The 20,009-nt window shown below is 46.4% G+C and overlaps 1 long non-coding RNA gene and 2 other non-coding genes across 3 annotated transcripts; all 3 read right to left on the bottom strand.

The window, feature by feature from the left end:
* Nucleotides 1-11,736: 11,736 nt before the first annotated feature.
* On the bottom strand, nucleotides 11,737-13,400 carry LOC106694713. Its single transcript, XR_001345764.2, has 4 exons — nucleotides 13,049-13,400; nucleotides 12,810-12,845; nucleotides 12,159-12,323; nucleotides 11,737-11,941 (listed from the first exon to the last, which is right to left on the bottom strand). It is a non-coding gene; the product is annotated as an uncharacterized LOC106694713 (long non-coding RNA).
* On the bottom strand, nucleotides 12,422-12,489 carry LOC111823627. Its single transcript, XR_002826698.1, has one exon. It is a non-coding gene; the product is annotated as a small nucleolar RNA SNORD52 (small nucleolar RNA).
* Nucleotides 12,939-13,000, bottom strand: LOC111823628. The gene has a single exon (XR_002826699.1). It is a non-coding gene; the product is annotated as a small nucleolar RNA SNORD48 (small nucleolar RNA).
* Nucleotides 13,401-20,009: the final 6,609 nt, after the last annotated feature.

Raw genomic sequence — 20,009 nt, forward strand, 5'->3', positions numbered from 1 at the left:
CGGCAGAGCACAGTTCTTTCTCCTCCCCTTACTCAAACCCCCCCTATATAACCCGTCCTGAGACGAGGTTGGCGCGCTCAGCCACGTGGATTGCTTTTATGTCGGTGTGTCTGCGCCCAAGCTAGCTTGAAATAAATACAGATTCTTATGCTTTTGCATCGAATTGGCTCCCTAATATGATTTCTTGGGAATCTTGGAATCTGGGCATAACACTCTTCTCTAATTATTTTCGAAATAAATATAAACAATATAATTTCCTTGAGAAAACATGTCTGAATTTATACACACATGATAATTGTGAAAAGATGGCATGTGATCTGAAAATACATAATTACAATGGGGTACTTCAATATATCCTTAGAAACAATACAATGCAATAGCTATTAGCATAAGAGTGCTTGGCAAACAGTTACGATTTCTTTAAAAAGCACAGAAGCACTGATGAGAGAGAAAAGGTGCACATAATTTAACCACATCCAACCAAAGATGACTGACAACACTGAGCGGCCAGGCTGAGCTCTGAGTGCCAGACGCACACCCAGATCTGCCTGCAATGAGGACGGTGCGCTTCTCACATGGAGCCCGGCTCAGAGCCGCACTGCAGAGGGTGGAACGAGAGCAGGCTGCCACGGCCCCTGGCACTGCGCCACTGCCGCTTCACAGTGGCATCTGAGTCACAGGCAGCAGCACCAACAGGACAAGGTGATGACTCGTCAAATTAGACCTCCTGCACGTGCAGCGAGAGCACAGTGCGCACCCTTCAGAAACGGCCTCAGCCGGGACAGTCGCAGCTGTTGGCTGGTGGACGCCTATGGGCTTGCAGGAAAAGCCAACCTTGCTGGGTCTGTAATGTTGAATTCTGAACAACTGTCGGCTTACACCCGACATCGCAAACACAAAAACCAACCATGAAAATAATTCACATGGGACTCTACAGTGAACTGTGTGTACGTATAAATATATGGCAAATACTTATTAACTAAAATAATAGTGAATTTCAAGCGCAATTGAAAAATTAAAAAAGAATACATATGTGTGTAGGGCCTATTCATTCAATACCTGTCAGGGGCATATTACTGGGTGTATAAAGTTTGTTCCCCCACGTCCCGCGTGGTTCAGGGTTCAGGATCTGGAAGAGGAGCCGCACACAAATGAAAGAGAAGAGACAAGAGATAATTTGGAAATACTGGGGGGCCAGGCGGGCAAGTCCAACTCAAGGGGAAGGACTTCCACTGGTGCTCAGGCCTCGCCAACCTTTTATTGGTTTGGGATCCACCCATAGCCCTTAGGCAGGCAATTTCCAGTAACAGGCAGACTAGCCCATCAGCAAGGATTTACATAATAATAAACGGGGAAGTTGCTTCAGCTACCATTGTCTGGACTAACAGCGGGTGCACAGCCCTGACCTTTGCCAGGGCTTCAAGGGTCACCAGCCTTCCGGGTTCCTTGTCCACACCTCTCTGCTAGTGAAGACAATAGGCAGCTTCCCACAACTGGGTAGCAGGTCCGATCCCTGGTCAGGCACATGGGAAGACAACCCATCTATGTTTCTCTCTCACATGGATATCTCTACTACTCTCTTTCTCCCTTCCTCACTCCAAAAAAGCGATTTAAAAAAACTAACAAAAAATAATGAGTACTGATAATGAACAAATACGTCAAAAGTTTATAGAACTTCTTTAATGCTGTGAGTTTTGGGGAGTATATGATTTAATTTGCAACAGGCTTAGGTGTTCCAGTTAGTTACACTAATAGATTTTTTTAAGTGTAATTTTCAAGCTACATTGAAAGTATTTGTTAAAATTTTAAAGTTTGTTTTAGTTGTCAATTATACAGTGTACATCCTCACATGGTATTGTAGGGATATGAGGCAACATGAAGGTTTTCCTACATTTTTACATTCAATACAATTCTCCACTTTGAGTTTTTTCATGGCCTTTCCAAGGAAGAGGGACAGCTGAAGGCTTCGCCCCCTTCGCTGTATGTATACACTGTTTCTCCGGGTGCATTCTCACACGTCCTGAAAGGCTCTCCCACATTCCTCATGTTCATGCCCTTACTCCTGGGTGTGAGTCCCTTCATGATTTTGTAAAGAACTAGGATGTCCGAAGGCTCTGCTACCATCTTTACATAACAGGGCTTCTCTCCAGTGAGTTCCTTCATCCTTTACAATAACCTGGGAGAAATGAATGCTTCCTGACACTTACGTCTCTAGGGTCCACCCCAATACGGATAATCACACAGGACGGCACAGCTGAGAGACAGATGCAGGCTCTTTGCGATCCTTTACATCCACAGTTTATCAGGAGGTTTTGTTTTCACATTTCTGAAAAAACTAGTGAACCTGAAGGCTTTACCACATTCCTTGCTACATATGGCTTCTCTCCACTATGAGTGTTTTTGTGAATTTGACGGGAACTGGGATGAATAAAGGCTTTCTCACATGGCTTTCATTCAGAGGGTTTCTTCCCCGTATACATTTCATGATATCTAAGAGAAAAGGGATAAAAGGTTTACCTCATTCCTTATTCACGAGGCTGCTTTCTGTCATGAGTTCTTTGATGTCTTTGAAGGTGTGAGCCGACTGGAGGTTTTCCCACATTGCTTACATTCATAAGGTTTCCCCCAGTATGTTCTTACATGATATATGAGGGAAGTTGAATGAGAGAAGCTTTATCACAATGGTTACATTCATAGGGTTTCTCCCCAGTAGGCATTCGTTCATGAATTCTAAGGAAAGGGGGATAAAGGAAAGTTTTACCACATTCCTTACATGCATGAAGCTTCTTTCCGTCATGATTTCTTTATGTGTTCCCAGAGAGCTGAGAGAACTGAAGGCTTTCCCACGTTGCTCACACTCATACGGTTTCCTACCAATATGCGTTCCTTCATGATTTCTAAGGGAAGCTGAACAGTGGAAAGCTTTCCCACTGGGGCTGCCTTCATGTCTTTGAATATGTTGGTGATGCTTGAAAGCTTTCTCAGGTTCCTTACCTTTATAAGAGTTTTCTTCATATTCCTGACACAGGTATAGTTTGAGTCCAGTGTGAGAGCTCAGGTGGCTATTAAAGGACTAGAGGCTCAGTGCATGAATTTGTGCATGGGTGGGGTTCAACCAGCCTGGCCACAACCGGGGCAGATTGGGGCTGGGTCTGTTGGGAGGAGGAGATGGTGGGAGGTTGGCCAGCCAGACCACCCTGATCCCTGACCAGGGCCAGGCCAGCTGGGGGAAGGGGCTGCAGGCAATTGGATGGCGGGCCCCGCCCCCGATTGTGGTTGGGGGGGTCGATTGGGGGCCAGCAACCTGGGGGACGGGCTGCAGGACGTTGGCTGGCCAGCCCCGCCCCCTATTGGGTGGGGGGTGCGATAGGGGCGGGCCACCTGGGGGGAGGGGCTGAGGGCCTCTGTGGTGGGGCTGGCTGCGGGGCGGGGAAGGGAGGGGCCGTTTGGTCTGCTTCCCTGCTCTTGATTGGGGTGGGAGAGTCCAATCAGGGGCAGGCCAGCAGGGGGGAGGGGCTGCGAGGTTGGCCAGCCAGCCCCACTCCCTGATTGGGCTGGTTTGCTGGCCACAGTGGGCATCATAGCGACCAGTCGTTCTGGTCGTTATGGCCCTTATGGTCGCTGGCTTTTTATATATATAGCTAAATAACGCATGAAGATTTGCCTACACAACCTGGATTTAGTTGTTTTATTTCAGTAGGAGTTTCCTTCTTTTCACTGTGATTTGGAATCTGGCTGAAGTTTTGTCTGCACTGACTACCATGCTTCCTTATACAGAGACTCCCTACCATATGACTGCTAAGATTCACCCCACGATTATCATACTGATCTTCACTGTCATGGTCTTCACATTTTTCTTCTAAAATACATGCTAGAAAAAGCATTATAATCAACGGATGCCAGGTTCCAGAAGGTTTCCAGCATCACATCTGTGTAGAGTTTCTTCCGGGTCGGACCCAGGAAAGCCCACTCCTCCTTGGTGAACTCCACATTAACATCCTCAAAGGCCACCGAGTCCATTTCTGGGTTTCTGGATCTCCCTGAGTCCCGCCTGCAGCTCCCACCACCCGTAGGGGTCACAGCTCCACAGAAGACGGAAGAACCTCTTCTCCCGTATACAAGTTCCATAATAAAATTACTAAACAGTAATTGTTTACGGTATTTGCTCAGTCTCCTTTATGAGAAATCAACCCGGGGGAGCAGTCACTTCCTCCCTTCTGCTGGGAGGGAGGCTCCCCATCCAGGGTGTCCCCGCCCTGTTGCCAGGCCCTTTAGAGACAGCTCCCTGTTTATTGCCTGACATCAGCATTACACTGGGGATAATTGGCTGACATTTCTATCTGCACTACATTCTTTAGAATTTAATGATTTAATGACAGGCAATAGCCAGCCAAGAATGTGACCCTCTTCCACCTGAGGCTCACCTGACTGGGGGCAATACAGTTTAACATTTTGAGAGTCAGCAGAGCCCAGATGGTGTGGCTCAGTGGTTGAGCATCGACCTATGAACCAGGAGGTCACGGTTCAATTCCCAGTCAGGGCACAGGCCTAGGTTGTGGGCTTCATCCCCAGTGGGGGGTGTGCAGGAGGAAGCCAATCAATGATTCTCTCTCATCGTTGATGTTTCTATCTCTCTCTTCCTATCCCTGCCTCTCTCTGAAATTAATAAAAAACATTTTTAAAAAGTCAGCAGATACTTAGAATAATGTTTCCTTGTTCTTTGGGAAATAACACAATCAAAGACAATCGTGAAGTAGGATGTTAACGGACGAGAAAGTTCTACAATAAATAAACAACAGCCCTAGCTGGTTTGGCTCAGTGGATAGAGCGTCGGCCTTCGGGCTGAAGGGTCCTGGGTTCAATTCCAGTCGCACATGCCTGGGTTGCAGGCAGCCCATCAATGATTATCTCTCATCCTTGATGTTTCTATCTCTCTCCCTCTCCCTTCCTCTCTGAAATCAATAAAATTATACTTAAAAAAAATAGTCTAACTAACAGATAGCCCTGGCTGCTCAATGCCAGATGCCCACATATGCCACTGGGCAGAGCTAAGGATGCTGCCATTGTACCAAAGCAGATGAGGGCAGCTCTACCCAAAACATGCTGAAGGCCAGATCATCTCATCCCGTCCCTCCTTAACTCCCCTTCCATAGTATTCATGTTTTCTCTACTCCACATAGTGGATGATTTTTTCTAAGTCACTACTTCTTTATGCTGGTCTGTTACTTAACATATTTATTGTGTTATGTATTTATTTCAATTCTACAATTTCTATTTGCTTCACTTGCTTCTTTTTCAAATCTGCCTTTTTTATAATGCTCTGTTCCTGTACAATGGATTAAATTCTTCCCTTTATCTCAGACTCCCTTTAGCCTGCAGTTCTGTTCTCTGAGGTTTTCATCACCTGTTACTGCGCCTGCTGACCTGTCCCTGTGGGCCTGAGTGAGCCCATGTCTTCATTCTGCCTCACCTTGGAAACAGTTGTCTTCCACGGGAGCCCCAGCTCTGGAGCCCGGTAGTGTCCCTGTGGGGTGGCTTAGCTTTGGTTTTGTTCAGCCCTTTGAGATTCACAGGTTCCCAATCATGTTTTTAAGTTAACAAATAGTTCAGCCCGGCTGGTGTGGCTCAATGGTTGAGCATTGACCTATGAACCAGGAGGTCACGGTTTGATTCCAAGTCATGGCACATGCCCAGGTTGCAGGCTCAATCCCCAGTAGGGGGCGTGCAAGAGGCAGCCAATCAATGATTCTCTCTCATCATTGATGTTTCTCTCTCTCTCTCTCTCTCTCTCTCTCTCTCTCTGAAATCAATAAAAACATATTTTTAAAAAATAGTTCAGCCCTGGCTGGGTAGTTCAGTTGTTTAGAGAATCGATTGTCCCGATATGCTAAGGTTGTGGGTTCGATCCCTCGTCAGGGCACATACAAGAATCAACCAATGGCCTGGTTGGCATTGCTTGGGTTTGGGGCTTGATCCCTAGTTGAGGGGGGGGGCAGGCAGGAGAGGGCTGCAAGCCAACCAATGATTCTCTCTCATCACTGATGTTTCTGTCTCTCTCTCCCTCTCCCTCTCTGAAATATACTGGTATATATAACTGGCCAGTAAGGCTCAGTTGGTTGGGCATCCCTCTGAGCACTAAAAGGTTGCTGGTTTGATTCCCTAGCAGGGCAGCACTTGCCAGAATTGTGGCTGGATCCCCGGCAGGGGGCGTGCAGGAGGCAGCCTATCAGTGTTTTACTCTCACATCAATGTTTCTCTCTCCCTTAAAATCAATAAAAATATATTTTTTAAAATTTTTTATTGATTAAGGTATTACAAATATGTCTTTATCCCCTCATTGTCCCCTCACCCCCCAATCCTGCCCTTACCCCGTTGTCTGTGTAAAAATATATTTTTTAAAAATCAACCTATGAATGCATAAATAAGTAGAACAGCAAATCAATGTCTCTCTCTAAAATAAAAAGATTTAATAGTTCAGACACAAAAATATGAAAAATATTGTCATGAGCTCCCATGGAGTTCCATGTCCACCTCCGTGACTGCATCCGTCTCCCTACCCACCCCCTTATCGTGTCACAGCCCAGGTAACCACTACATTTGTTGCTGCTTTTACTATACTTCTCTAATATGCTCTTCCGTTGTAAATGTTTTTTTTTTAATATATATATTTTATTGATTTTTTACAGAGAGGAAGGGAGAGGGAAAGAGAGTTAGAAACATCGATGAGAGAGAAGCATCGATCAGCTGCCTCCTGCACACCCGCTACCAGGGATGTGCCTGCAACCAAGTCACATGCCCTTGACCGGAATCGAACCCAGGACCCTTCAGTCCACAGGCCGACGCTCTCTCCATGAGCCAAACCAGTCAGGGCGTAAATGTTTTTAAACATCACACACTACATGTGTCCTTTTGTGGGCTGCCCTTTTCTTCACATTGTGAGACTAACCCATGCCGGTGTGCGAGTCACACCACTGCTGCAGGCGACACTTCATTGCTGCCGTGTACTGTATGAACAGACGCTTTATCCATTCTCCTGCTGCAGAATGTTGGAGTAGTTTCCTTTTCTTCTGCTAGCGAGGACTTTTGTGTGCATTAACCCTATATGCACGTGAGTCTGCTTAGGGTGTATTATCAGAAGTGGAAACACTGGATTTAAAAAAAAATTGCTTCATATTTAAGATATTGCCAAATTGTTTTCCAAAGGGCTTATATAAAGTCACATTCCCACAAGCAATATCCAAAGCAGTTTGTCAGTTTATTTCTCGCCTCCAGGATTTCCTCACAATCTACTAGGTGTACCGGTTAATAATGCAGATGTTTTTCAATAGATGGAGTTACACATATGTTGACATATATGCAATTTGATATGTATGCTATTTTGTTGTATTGACAGCAAGCTTCAAAACTTCATGTCAACCGTAACCGGTTTGGCTCAGTGGATAGAGCGTCGGCCTGCGGACTGAAGGGTCCCAGGTTCGATTCCGGTCAAGGGCGTGTACCTGGGTTGTGGGCACATCCCCAGTAGGGGGTGTGTGGGAGGCAGCTGATCGATATTTCTCTCTCATCGATGTTTCTAACTCTCTATCCCTCTTCCTTCCTCTCTGTAAAAAAATCAATAAAATATATATTTAAAAAAAACTTCATGTCAAATCTGCTGAAGGTGTTAACATCATAGATATTTTTATGCTTAAAAATGTCAAATTTCATGCCCAAAAAGAGCATTTGTGGGAAGTTTTAATTCATTACTTTATTTTGAAGAAAAAGTTATCATATACTTCAGGAAGCTTATGGTGAACATGCTCCATCTCAAGATACTTGTGAACGCTGGTTGAAACGCTTTAAAAATGATGATTTCAATGTGAAAGACAATGAACGTCCAGGTCAGCCAAAAAAGTTTGAAGACCAACAATTACAAGCATTATTGGATGAAGATGCGTGTCAAACTCAAAAACAACTTGCAGCCCTGGCCAGTTCGGCTCAGTGGATGGAGTGTTGGCCTGCGGACTGAAGGGTCCCAGGTTCGATTCCGGTCAGGGGCATGTGCCTTGGTTGCGGGCACATCCCCAGTGGGGGGTGTGCAGGAGGCGGCTGATGGATGTTTCTAACTCTCTATCCCTCTCCCTTCCTCTCTGTAAAAAATTAATAAAAGATATTTTAAAAAAATAAAAACTTGCAAAAAGATTAAATGTTGCTCAGCAAACAATTTCCGATCGTTTACAAGCAATGGGAAAGATTTTAAAGGAAGGAAAATGGGTGCCACATCAACAGAACAAAAGACAAATGGAAAACTGAAAAGTCATCAGTAAAATGTTGCTTCAACAGCACGAAAGAATACTTTTTTGCATCGAATTGTGACTGGCGATGAAAAGTGGATTTATTTTGAGAATCCCAAATGCATAAAATCATGGGTTGATCCAGGTCAACCATCAACATCGACTGCAAGGCCAAATCGCTGCGGAAAGAAGACAGTGCTCTGCGTTTGGTGGGATCAGGAAGGTGTGGTGTATTATGAGTTTCTAAAACCAGGTGAAACCGTTAATACTGATCGCTACCGACAACAAATAATCAATGTGAATCACGCTTTGATCGTGAAAGGACCAGAATGTGCCAGAAGACATGGCAAAGTAATTTTGCTTCATGATGACGCACCATCACACACTTCAAAACCAGTTAAAGACACGTTAAAACAGTGCTTCTCAACCTTCCTAATGCCGCGACCCTTTAATACAGTTCCTCATGTTGTGGTGACCCCCAATTTCATTGTTACAAATTGAACATAATTAAAGCATGTGATTAATCACAAAAACTATGTAATTATGTGTTTTCTGATGGTCTTAGGCAACCCCTGTGAAAAGGTTGTTCGACCCCCAAAGGTGTTGCAACCCACAGGTTGAGAACCGCTGCGTTAAAAGATCTTGCCTGGGAAGTATTAACCCACCCACCGTATTCACCAGACCTTGCTCCTTCAGATGACCACTTGTTCTGATCGATGGCACACGCACTTTCTGAGCAGCACTTCAAAACGTACCAAGTGGAAAATTGGGTCTCTGAATGGTTTGCCTCAAAACAAGAAAAGTTCAATTGGGACGGTCTCCACCAATTACCTGAAAGATGGGGGAAATGTGTAGCTAGCGATGGACACTACTTTGAATAAAGCACTTTTGATGTTTCTCTTGAAATTATTGGATCCAGTGTGCAAGAAAAGGAGTCCAGCAGACTCCAAGGGTTCTAGCCGGGGCAGCTGGCAGGGTGGCGTCTGGAGGGGTGGGCGCTGTTGAGTATCCCTGGGATGAGACAGGCGGCCAGGCCCCAGGGGGTTCGCTGTCTGGGTGGCTGAGCTAGGCCAGACTCTGCTGAGTAGCTACCAGGAGAGCTTCGGGGAGATCTGCTCCGAGGGGTGGGAGGGAAGACTGTTTACTTCCGAAGTTGTTCCACTCCTAGGACCTGATGGGGTGAGAAAGTGTCTTGGGGTGGGGTCTTCTCAAATCATCAACTCTAAGAAAGTAGGGCAATGGAACCAACAGACCCTAGGGATAAGTTGACCATCTAGATGCCAGCCAGGGGTTAATGAAGGGTAAGGTGCTGACTAGGCTGTGGAAGTTAATAGCTATTTGAAACGACTGTGGCTAATAACCTAAATAGGGTTTGCTATGTGCCAGGCGCTGTTTTCAGTGCATTTAAGTATTTTTTTTTTTTAGTTTATTGATTTTTTTACAGAGAGGGGAGAGGGGTAGAGTTAGAAACATCCATCAGCTGCCTCCTGCACACCCCCTACTGGGGATGTGCCGGCAACCAAGGTACATGCCCTTGACCGGAATCAAACCTGGGATCCTTCAATCCACAGGCTGATGCTCTATCCAGAGCCAAACCAGTTAAGGTTGCATTTATGTATCTTGAACAATTCTGTAAGGGTAGGTACTGTTTTATCCATTTACAAATGAGGAAATTGTGAGCAGCTAAGTAAACTTAGCCAAAATGACAGTCAAGTGTTGTCTGACACCAGAATCTTAGCCATCCACTATACTTCCTATGTGCTAGTCACCCTAAAAAAGTGCACTTATGAGCCCGAGCCAGTTTGGCTCAGCGGATAGAGCATCAGCTTGTGGACTGAAGGGTCCCAGTTTGATTCTAAAAAAGGGGACCTTGCTTGCAGGTTCCCCAGCCCTGGTTGAGTGCATGCAGGAGGCAACCAATCACTGTCTCTCTCCCCCCTTCCACTCTCTAAAAATCAATGGAAAAATATTATCAGGTGAGGATTAACCAAAAAAATGGGGGGAAAATGGATTATGAAAAAACAGTTGCAATAGAACTAGAATTAATCCATATTTATGAAAGTCACGAAGATATAAATCCAAGCATTGTATCAAGGATGTAGAATAAAAGCATGAAGAACAGCCAGCAGCCCTGGCCAGTGTGACTCAGTTGGTTTGGCCATCCTCCCATGAACCAGCTGCCAGTTGGGATTTCCTGTCAGGGCACAAGCCCGGGTTGCAGGCTCCATCTCTAGTAGGGGGCAAGCAGGAGGCAACCGACCCGATGTTTCTTTCTCCCTGCCTCTCTAAAAATCAATACAAAACCTTTCCAAGTCAGGTAAGGAATGATAAAGCCACAATTCAGCTGCTGGTTTCCTCTGATTGGGAGAAAAGGGAAAACTGATGCTCAGAAGGTGGCTGATGGTTGGGTACAGGGGGGACAATGGAATTTGAATCCTGGTACTTCCTATCTCTGTGCTTAAGCAAATTATTTAACACCAGGGAGCCTTCCTTTTCTTGGCTGTAAAGTGGACAAAGTTCATTTTTAGGGACTCAATGAAGTGAATGCAGAAAGTACAGTACACGGTGGCTAAGATATACAAAATGAGGCCTGAGATCCAAATGGAATCATGTGCTTGGGACCTTCTATTATTAAGTAATATTTAATGGTAATTAAATATTTCCATGGAGGAAAAAGTCCAATTCTTCTACCCCCAGCACCATCCCAGTTACCTCTATAAAAGTAACCTTAACTGGTACAGATTAGTTTGGTTCTTGCCCTAAGGACATTAGAGAGCCAAGTGAAAGATTTTAATTAAATTCACCTTTTAGAAAACATGTTCTTTTTAAACAGGGATAATCCTAAATGTGGGCCTAAGACTGAACGCTCAGGGAAAGCCTTGACCAGAGAATAGCATGGGAGGTGACCTTGCCCTCTAGGAGTAACAAGGCAATTCAAGAAAAACTAGCAAAAGTGACTAAGAAAAATAACAGATGGAAAAGATCTTTGATCAGTTTAAGTGGTGGGGATCAATCTAGAAATGTTCAGATAAGAATTTTTAAAATGAGTGAAGCCCAGCCATTGGGGCTCAGTGGTTGAGTGTCGGGCACATGCCCAGGTTGCGGGCTAGATCCCTAGTAGGGGGCGCGCAGGAGGCAGCCAATCAATGAGATAATCATTGATGTGTCTTTCTCTCCCTCTCTGAAATCAGTATTTTTTAAAATTACCACCTGAAGCCCTGACCAGTGCTACACAGTGGTTAGAACATTAGCCTGCACACCAGGGGGTCCTGGGTTCAATTCCATATCAACACTACCAACCCTCTCCATAACTTTATTAATCCTGTAAAACTATTAAACTCCCCATGCCCTGCAACCACCAGTATATTCTTTTAAAATGCATCTAAACAACCTGTTTTAACCAACTCGGCAAAAGGCTTTTTTGAACCATCATGTTTTCACTGAGACCAAAGAATCCACTTCATTTGCTTTAATATGTTTTATTGGAATCATTTTGATAAAACCATACACCTGTTTAAAGAAGCGAAAGCTACTGATATTTGTTCCCAAATTTCTAGGCAGTATTTTCCTCCGGTCAGTTGACAGCTGCTCACACTGGCTAATGCAGGAAAGATGGGAGTTCCTAGGTCTGCTCAACACCAGATAGCATCCTTTGAGTGAGCAAAACCCTGAAATTTCATAAAAGAAGCATGTATTAGAACCATACAGGCAACAGCCATCAAAAACATCAAGCTGGGCAGGCAGGGAAGCTGCCACAGGGTGTAAAAGGGAGATGGTGTGAGTGGGTCAGATGGTTTCCAAGATCCTCAGAGAAATGCTCAGAGACTCTAGTCCAACCAGGTCATCACTACCACTCTGGGGTTGCAAGAAAAACCAGAGACTCACCATAGTAGCCAGAGAGGACGACCCTGGCTGTCAAAACCGGAAGTGGCAGGAACCATTCACCACCTAGGTATGCCAGCCCTCCAACAGGAGTAACGCAGGCTGTCCACCAGGTCAGGGGCAGATGTCTGAAAGGGCACTGCCCTCACTGGGCTACCAGAACTCATGCTACAAAGATGAAAACAGAACAGCCAGTGAGGACAAACCGAGGCAGGACCCAACCATGGGCTCTTCTCAGAGACCCAAATATCCAGAGTTCCCCAAACGAGTCAGAACTTAATTTTTCACTTCAGAGCCAGCGTCAGAGACTCTAGTCTGAGAAATCATCATTCCCAGCTTAGGGAGACCTGGATCAGGGAAAGCCATTCTGGGAAGGGATGTAGTGCATTCAAAGACACAGGATGGGAAAGGAAAGAGGTAGGAAATAAGTTAGAACTGCACAGAATGTAGGAAAAGTGATGGAGAAACAACATATAGGGAGTTACAGATTTTTCAAAAGCAATCACCACCGGAGTATGTAAACCAAAAAGTGTCCCTAGAAAAATCACCAAATGAAATGGAATGTATACACTGTTGCATTTGTTCACTGGAAAGCAGCAGGCTCCGGAGAGCCACGAAAGAGGACGGTCTCCGAGCGGCACACCTACCACTCACCTTTCCTCAGGATGCCGCCGGTGGACACCTACACCCCTAAAGGAGGAATGAAACAGGAGTAAGCGGTTAATAAGGGTTCCCGGCCACCAACTTCTCCCCAGGCACCAGGGACCCAGCCCCGGGGAAGGTGGTCAGCGCGCTGCGGTGATGGCGTCAGAGAGACACTCAGAGTCACCTGGGGTCATCATCCCGGTCCTACCCCGGCGAGCGCAGCCATTCCGCCTCGCACACCCACTTACCCTCCAGGCGCTGTAGGCCCGCCCGCGGGGACCCGGGGCCCACAAAGAAACCAGTGAGGCAGCGGAGGCCGGGACGACTCTAGCCGAGCCCCCATGCCCGGCTGGGTCAGTTCCAAGCAGTGGCGTCACGCAGGCATCAGACACTCTCGTCTGTAATGGCGACTCAACCCGCTCAGCCCGGGACTGCGGTCCCCTCCCCGGCAGGGTCCCGTAGAACCTGCCGGGAGCCGCGCACAGATGGCCCGGGCGCCGGGCCCCCACCATCCCCCGCTTTGGGGGCAGGCTGGCACCGCGCTTCGCGCACAGAAGCCATGAAGCAGGTCCCGGGACAAAGAGGCACTCGGGGCCGAGGCCGGGCTATTTATGGCGGCGTGAGCCGGGGCCTGGCGGCCGTAGCTGTCCTCTTAGATGCCTGCTTCCACCTGCGACATTTTCCCATTGTTCGTCCAAACAAGAATAAAATAAAGTGAGAGAGGCCATCAGTGAATGTTTCACACTCTCCCGGGCAACTATTCAGAGATATTTTGTGAATAGTACTTGAAAAACAAAAAACAGGTGATCCGACTGGCCAGGCGGGAGGCAGTCCGCGCCGCCGATGCGCGCGCAGCGAGCGTTCCCGGGGGCCTCCGAGGGGGCGGGACTCCCGCTCCGGATCCTCGCCGGGCCCAGCGTGGGCTCCGCTCACTCCCAGGGGCTGTCGCCCGCCACGAGCACAGACACTGAATTAGCAGCGCCACGGGAGCCCACAGCCCTGCCAGGCACATTAGCGTCATGTCTTTTTCTTCCTTAAACGTTTCCGGTATAACTGACTACAGTAAACTGCACATGTTTAAATACAGAATCCGAGCCCTAGCCGGTCTGTGGTGTCAGCCTGCGCACTGAAGGGTCCGGGTGGGATTCGGGTCTAGGGCGGCGCAGGCTCGGTCCCCGGTCCGGGCGTGGGGGAGGCGATGCGCTGTTTCTCTGTCTGCCCCCCTCCCCCCGCCCTTGTTAGGATGCACTACCCCTGGCCCCTCCTGTTGGACATGTTTTCTGGAATATATTGTGATAAGTTTTCCCATAGCTGGAAGCAAACGGCCTGCTCTCCAGACGATCAGATACACGCCCCCGCCGACTGGGGCGCCCCCCTCTGCCTGGGCTGTGCGCCCACCAGCCATCCCGTTCCCTTCCGAGGTTCAGGCAGCTCCGGCTGCGGGGCGCCCTGACCCAGCCCCTCGGGCTGAGGCCGCACAGGCTGAGCCGGACGCAATAGCAGTTCTTAAACTCGCAGGTCTCTTGGCCTGGCTCCTGGTGGCGCAGACCTAACGCCTCTCCCTTCCACTCTCTCAAAATCAATGAGATTAACAAAATCTCATTGGGTGAGGATTAACAAAAACTAAAATACAAAATTCCATCTTTTTAAAAAACCATTCTGCCCTAACCGGTTTGGCTCAGTGGATAGAGCGTCGGCCTGCGGACTCAAGGGTCCCAGGTTCGATTCCGGTCAAGGGCATGTACCTTGGTTGCGGGCACATCTGGAGGCAGCTGATCGATGTTTCTCTCTCATGGATGTTTCTAACTCTCTATCCCTCTCCCTTCTTCTCTATAAAAAATCAATAAAATATATTTTTTTAAAAAAAACACCATTCTAACCGTTTTTGTGCCCACTTCAGTAGTGTTGACGTATATTCACATTGCTGTGTGACCGGCCTCCAGAACTTTCTCATCCTGCAAACAGGCTCTACCCAGGAAACAGCTCCTCCCCGCCCTGCTTTTCCAGGTCCTACCCTGAGCATGGGAGTTGGCCACAAACAGAGGGGTGTTCAGGAGGCTCTGAACAGCACCCTATGAAAGGTAGCACAGTCGGGGTGGGTGGCAACACAGCCAGGCCCTATTCTCCCACCAATCTTCGCTCTCAGCAATCTTCCTTAGTCATTTGCTCTTGCCCCATAAACTTGTACATTATCCCAAATCCCACCTACTTAGACCTTCTCTACCCCCTCATTTATAAATGCAAGTGTTTTTTGGTGATGTGTGTTGGCATCTTTTTAAGGCAGAATAGTAAGCTAGGGAAATTCCTTGACAAGTGGAATAAGGGAAACAGATAAAATAATTAGACAAAGCCAAACAATTTTTTAAAATATGTCTTTATTGCCTTAGCTGGTTTTGCTCAGTGGATAGAGTGTCAGCCTTTGGACTGAAGGGTCCCGGGTTTGATTCTGGTCAAGGACACATGCCCAAATTTCAAGCTTGATCCCCAGTGTGGGGCATGCAGGAGGCAGCTGATCGATGATTCTCTCTCATCGTTGATGTTTCTATCTCTCTCTCCCTCTCCCTTCCTCTCTGAAATCAATTTAAAAAAAATAATTATTTAAAAAATAAATAATCTATATATATATAAGCCTAAGTAACCTTTCGACTGGTCACTATGATGTGCACTGACCACCAGGGGGCAGATGCTCAATGCAGGAGCTGCCCCTGGGGGTCAGTGTGCTCCCACTGCAGGACCGCTGCTCAGCTGACCAACAGGCATCAGACACAGGGCTCACGGCTGGCCGCCATAACCCAGAGACCACAGCTTGTGGCTGGCCACTGTATCCTGGCCACCACACCCCAGAGACCGCAGCAGAGCAGCAGCTAACCTACTGAGCAGCGGCAGTGGCAGGTGCAGTGAGGCCAGGATGAGCAGGAGCAGCAGGCAGAGCGGCAGGCGGCGTTGGACTGCCAGTTTCAGCCCAATCCCTGCAGGCCACACTGAGGGACCCCACTGGTGCACAAATCCATGCATTGTGCCTCTAGTAAAAAATAAAACTAATCAGAAAGTAACCCTGGCCCCTCTCTATACACATTTTGACAAACCAACATATTTAGGACACACCTGCAAAGCTAATGAATATTCTGTTGAGACCCTCACCTGAGACCTCCCCTAGAATTCCTGCCACCCAAAGAAAGATAAAAAGCCTCAAGACAAAGGATCTACTACATTCTCGCTAGAGCATGCCCAGGACTTGTATCTTTGCTGTTTTTCTCCTAAACTCTAAAGGAAACCACAAGACTTGCTACCAGCAGAGCCATGGGCAGTGGCAGCTCGTCCCAGGCTAACCTCCTGAACCCGTCTTCAAAGCCCCCTTTTCTCTGACCTTCTCATTCCTATTACTTTTTCTACCTTAAGGCCTTCCTTTGTTTCACAGTCCCCAGCTGGACTCATGTGAAATTTTTCCTACAGGAAATCAAGACTCCACACACCACCAGTGGGCCCTAGGCAGAACCACCCTGGGCCCAGACCCCTTCTGGTAACATTTTTAAAAAATTGATTTGAGAGAGAGAGAAACATCAATTTGTTGTCCACCTAGTTATGCATTCATTGGTTGATTCTTGCATGTGCCCTGACTGGGCATCAAACTTGAAACCCTGGCTTACCGGAATGATGCTCTAACCAACTGAGCCACATAGCCAGGGCCTGTCCGGTAACATTTTGAGCAAAAGCCACATATAACAAGGTGACTGAGGCTTCTGAAGCATACAGAATCAGTCTCCTTTTTGAGTCACATAATTTAGGCACAGTGAGCATACAGTAAAATTTGGAAGAATGCAGTTGTGAGTGCAGGAAATATCCTTCACTTTCTTCTGCAATTATCTGCCCTACCTTCCCCCAAGGTTTCAGGCTCCCATCAAAAAATCTCTTCCAGGAATTCTTACCATTTGCAATAGCATGGATGGAACTGGAGAGCATTATGCTAAATGAAATAAGCCAGTCAATGAAAGAAAAATACCACATGATCTCACTCATTTATGGATAATTAAGACTATTATAAACTGATGAGCAAAAATAGATACAGAGGCAGAGCAACATCGAACAGACTGTCAAACTACAGCGGGAAGGCTCGGAAGGGTTGGGGGTGGGAGGGGGGGTAAGAGATCAACCAAAGCACTTGTATGCATGCATATAAGCATAAGCAATGGACACAAGACACTGGGGGGCATGGGAGGCTAGGGGAGGGTCAAGGGGAGAACAAAAAAGGAGACATATATAATACTCTTTGTAATACTTTAAGCAATAAAACAATTAAAAAAGAAACCAACATACAGTGGCTGAATGTATAAAAAAGAAGACCCAACTGTATGCTGCCAACGAGAGGCTCACTTCAGCCTTAAGAACACACACAGAACCATTTGCAACAGCGTGGAAGGAACTGGAGAGCATTATGCTAAGTGAAACAAGCCAGTTGGAGAAAGATAAATATCACATAATCTCACTCATATGTGGGATATAATGATCAACATAATTTGATGAACAAGAATAGATCCAGAGACAAATGGCAGGGGAGGGGTGGGTTAGAGAGCAACCAAAGGACTTGTATGCACGCATATTAGCATATCCAATGGACACAGACACTGGGGCGGTGGGGGCTTGCCTGGGGTGGGAATGGCTGGAGGGTGGGAGGGGGACAATTGGGGGAAAAGGAGATCTATGTAAAACTTTAGACAATAAAAAAAAGATTCAATAAAATATAAAACAATGAAAAAAAACTCTCTTCCAGCCTGCCAGTGTTCCTCAGTGGTTAGCTCTATCCCCAGAGGGGGTGTGCAGGAGGCAGCCAATAAATGCTTTCTCTCATCTATGTTTCTATCTCTCTATCCCTCTCCCTTCCTCTCTCTCTAAAAAAAAAAAAAAAAAAAAAAAATCAATTAAAACATTTTTTAAAAATCTCTTCCAAGAATCCTGTGGTATTCACTAGATTTCCACCTGTGGCTGATGTTGCAAAGTGATTTTGCTTGAAATTTCAATATGTGTTATGTGTACAAGTAGACAATGGCTTATGTTCACTGCCCTAGTGAGGGAGACATGAACTTAACTGGCCTAGACTCAGGAATTCTCTCTTTCTCTCTCATGTTGCTGGAGGTGCTGTTACTAGAGACTTCCCTAACCCCTCATTGCTGCTGCTGCCAGGGGTCAACACTTGTAAAGCCTTTCCAGCCTCCAGGCTCCACTGACAGCAACGAGCCTTACCACCGAGGGCGGCTGGAAGCAGACGCCTTCCTGCTCCCCCACCTCTAAAAATACACCCGGAGTAGCCTCTGTGCAGGCTTTTCTCAACTTTGGTTGCACATTAGAAACACCTGAGCAACTTGAACTCTATACAATGCTCACTCGCAGAGGTTCAGAATCGACTTGGGGGAAGGCCTGGCATATATATTTTTTTGTTTTGTTGTTGTTAATCCTCATCCAAGGATATTTTTCCCATTAATTTTTAGAGAGAATGGAAGGGACAGAAAGAGAGAGAAACATTGATGTGAAAGAGAAACATCAGAAACATCTGACTGGTTGCCTCCCACACACACTCTGATAGGGCTGGGGAGTGAACCTGCAACCCAGGTACTTTCCCTTGGCCAGGAATTGAACCCAAGACCCTTTGGTGCGCGGACCGGCACTCTAACCACCGAGCAACACCAGCCAGGGGTATATATTTTTTCTAGCCTTCCCAAATGATTTAATATATATATATATATATATATACATTATTATTGTATTATTATTATTATTATTATTATTTTGGTATAGCAAAAGGTGGAAATTTATTGAGAAACAAGCAGATTCCCACGTGGGGAGGGGAAAAGAGTCCCATTGAGTCCCTTTTCTCTACGGCTTATAAAGGCTGCAGATCTTTATGCCTTGATATCCCCTCTGATTGGTCACTATGCCCTTAGATTGGTTACTATAGCAACTCCAGAGCTCAAACCTCCTGTCAAGTACGTGAGGTTCCCTCCTTTTTCTCCCTTATTGTTTCCCTATTCCCTCTAAAAATATTTTTTTATTGGTTTCAGAGAGGAAAGGAGAGAAAGAGAGACACAGAAACATCAATGATGAGAATCATCAATTGGCTGCCTCCTATGTGCCCCACACTGGGGATCTGGCCTGCAACACAGGCATGTGCCCTTGACCGGAATCGAACTGTGACTTCCTCATTCATAGGTCGACGCTCAACCACTGGTCCACACTGGCCGGGCCCAAATGATTTTAATACCACTAGGTTAATGAACCAGAACTTGAATGGCTTGAAGCTAAAAGATATATTTCCTATATTGCACTTAGGATATTCTATTACCATAGATTATATTATACTTTACCTATCTGTGAATAAAACAGGCCATTGAGAATTGGCCCAGTTACCAAAAGAACTCTTATACTCCTTTTCCTTTACAAGCTTTTGAGAAGGGCTTCCTGTATGTTGTCATTGCTAAGATGTTTGATTTCCCCAGAGGGTAATTTATTGAGAGAGAACATGGAATTTTCATTGTGTTTGATTTCGGAGTAGGTGTTTCCAGACTGTTTTTGGCAGGAAGCAGGCTGGGATTCTCCCAGGTGAGAGGCGGTGTTCAGGACTCCTAACTGCTGGCAGGAAGAACCCCTCGGGAGGGCTTGTGTGGGAGGAAGGCCCATTTCCCTATCTCCCCAGCTCTAACAGCTTTATCTTCTCCTTTCTGCATTAAATTTGCTATTACTTTAAGTTGTTATTCTTTTGAGATTGTCCATAAAAAGGACAAAGAGGGCCCTGATTGTTAAAATGGGGGTAAAAACACTACTTAGAACCAGACATGAACAACCCAATGCCAACAGCCCGGCCCCCAAACCATCCCTTGCGCTGATTTTGCCCTGGATGTGACTGCAGTGACACCTCCACATGCTCACCTATACAAAGAGCTTGAGAATACCTGACGTGTAGAGGGCAGTGGGGTGAGGATTACTGGGGTGACTCAAAGAACCCGGTATAGTGCCTATCCCCATCCCTCTTATTGCCAGGCCCCGAAGTCTTGAGATATCTCCCTCCTCCGCTCACTTAGATGACTGCAGCTAGGATGGCCATGGCTGAAGGTGTCACTTGGCTAGAGCACATTTCTGCTCAAAATGATCTTAGAACTGTGGAAGTGAGCCATTTAGATAAGACAAAAGGAGGCAGCCCAAACTGAGAGGATGAATAAT

This window comes from Myotis lucifugus, unplaced genomic scaffold, assembly GCF_000147115.1.
Source record: "Myotis lucifugus unplaced genomic scaffold, Myoluc2.0 scaffold_585, whole genome shotgun sequence".
Classification (NCBI taxonomy): domain Eukaryota; kingdom Metazoa; phylum Chordata; class Mammalia; order Chiroptera; family Vespertilionidae; genus Myotis; species Myotis lucifugus.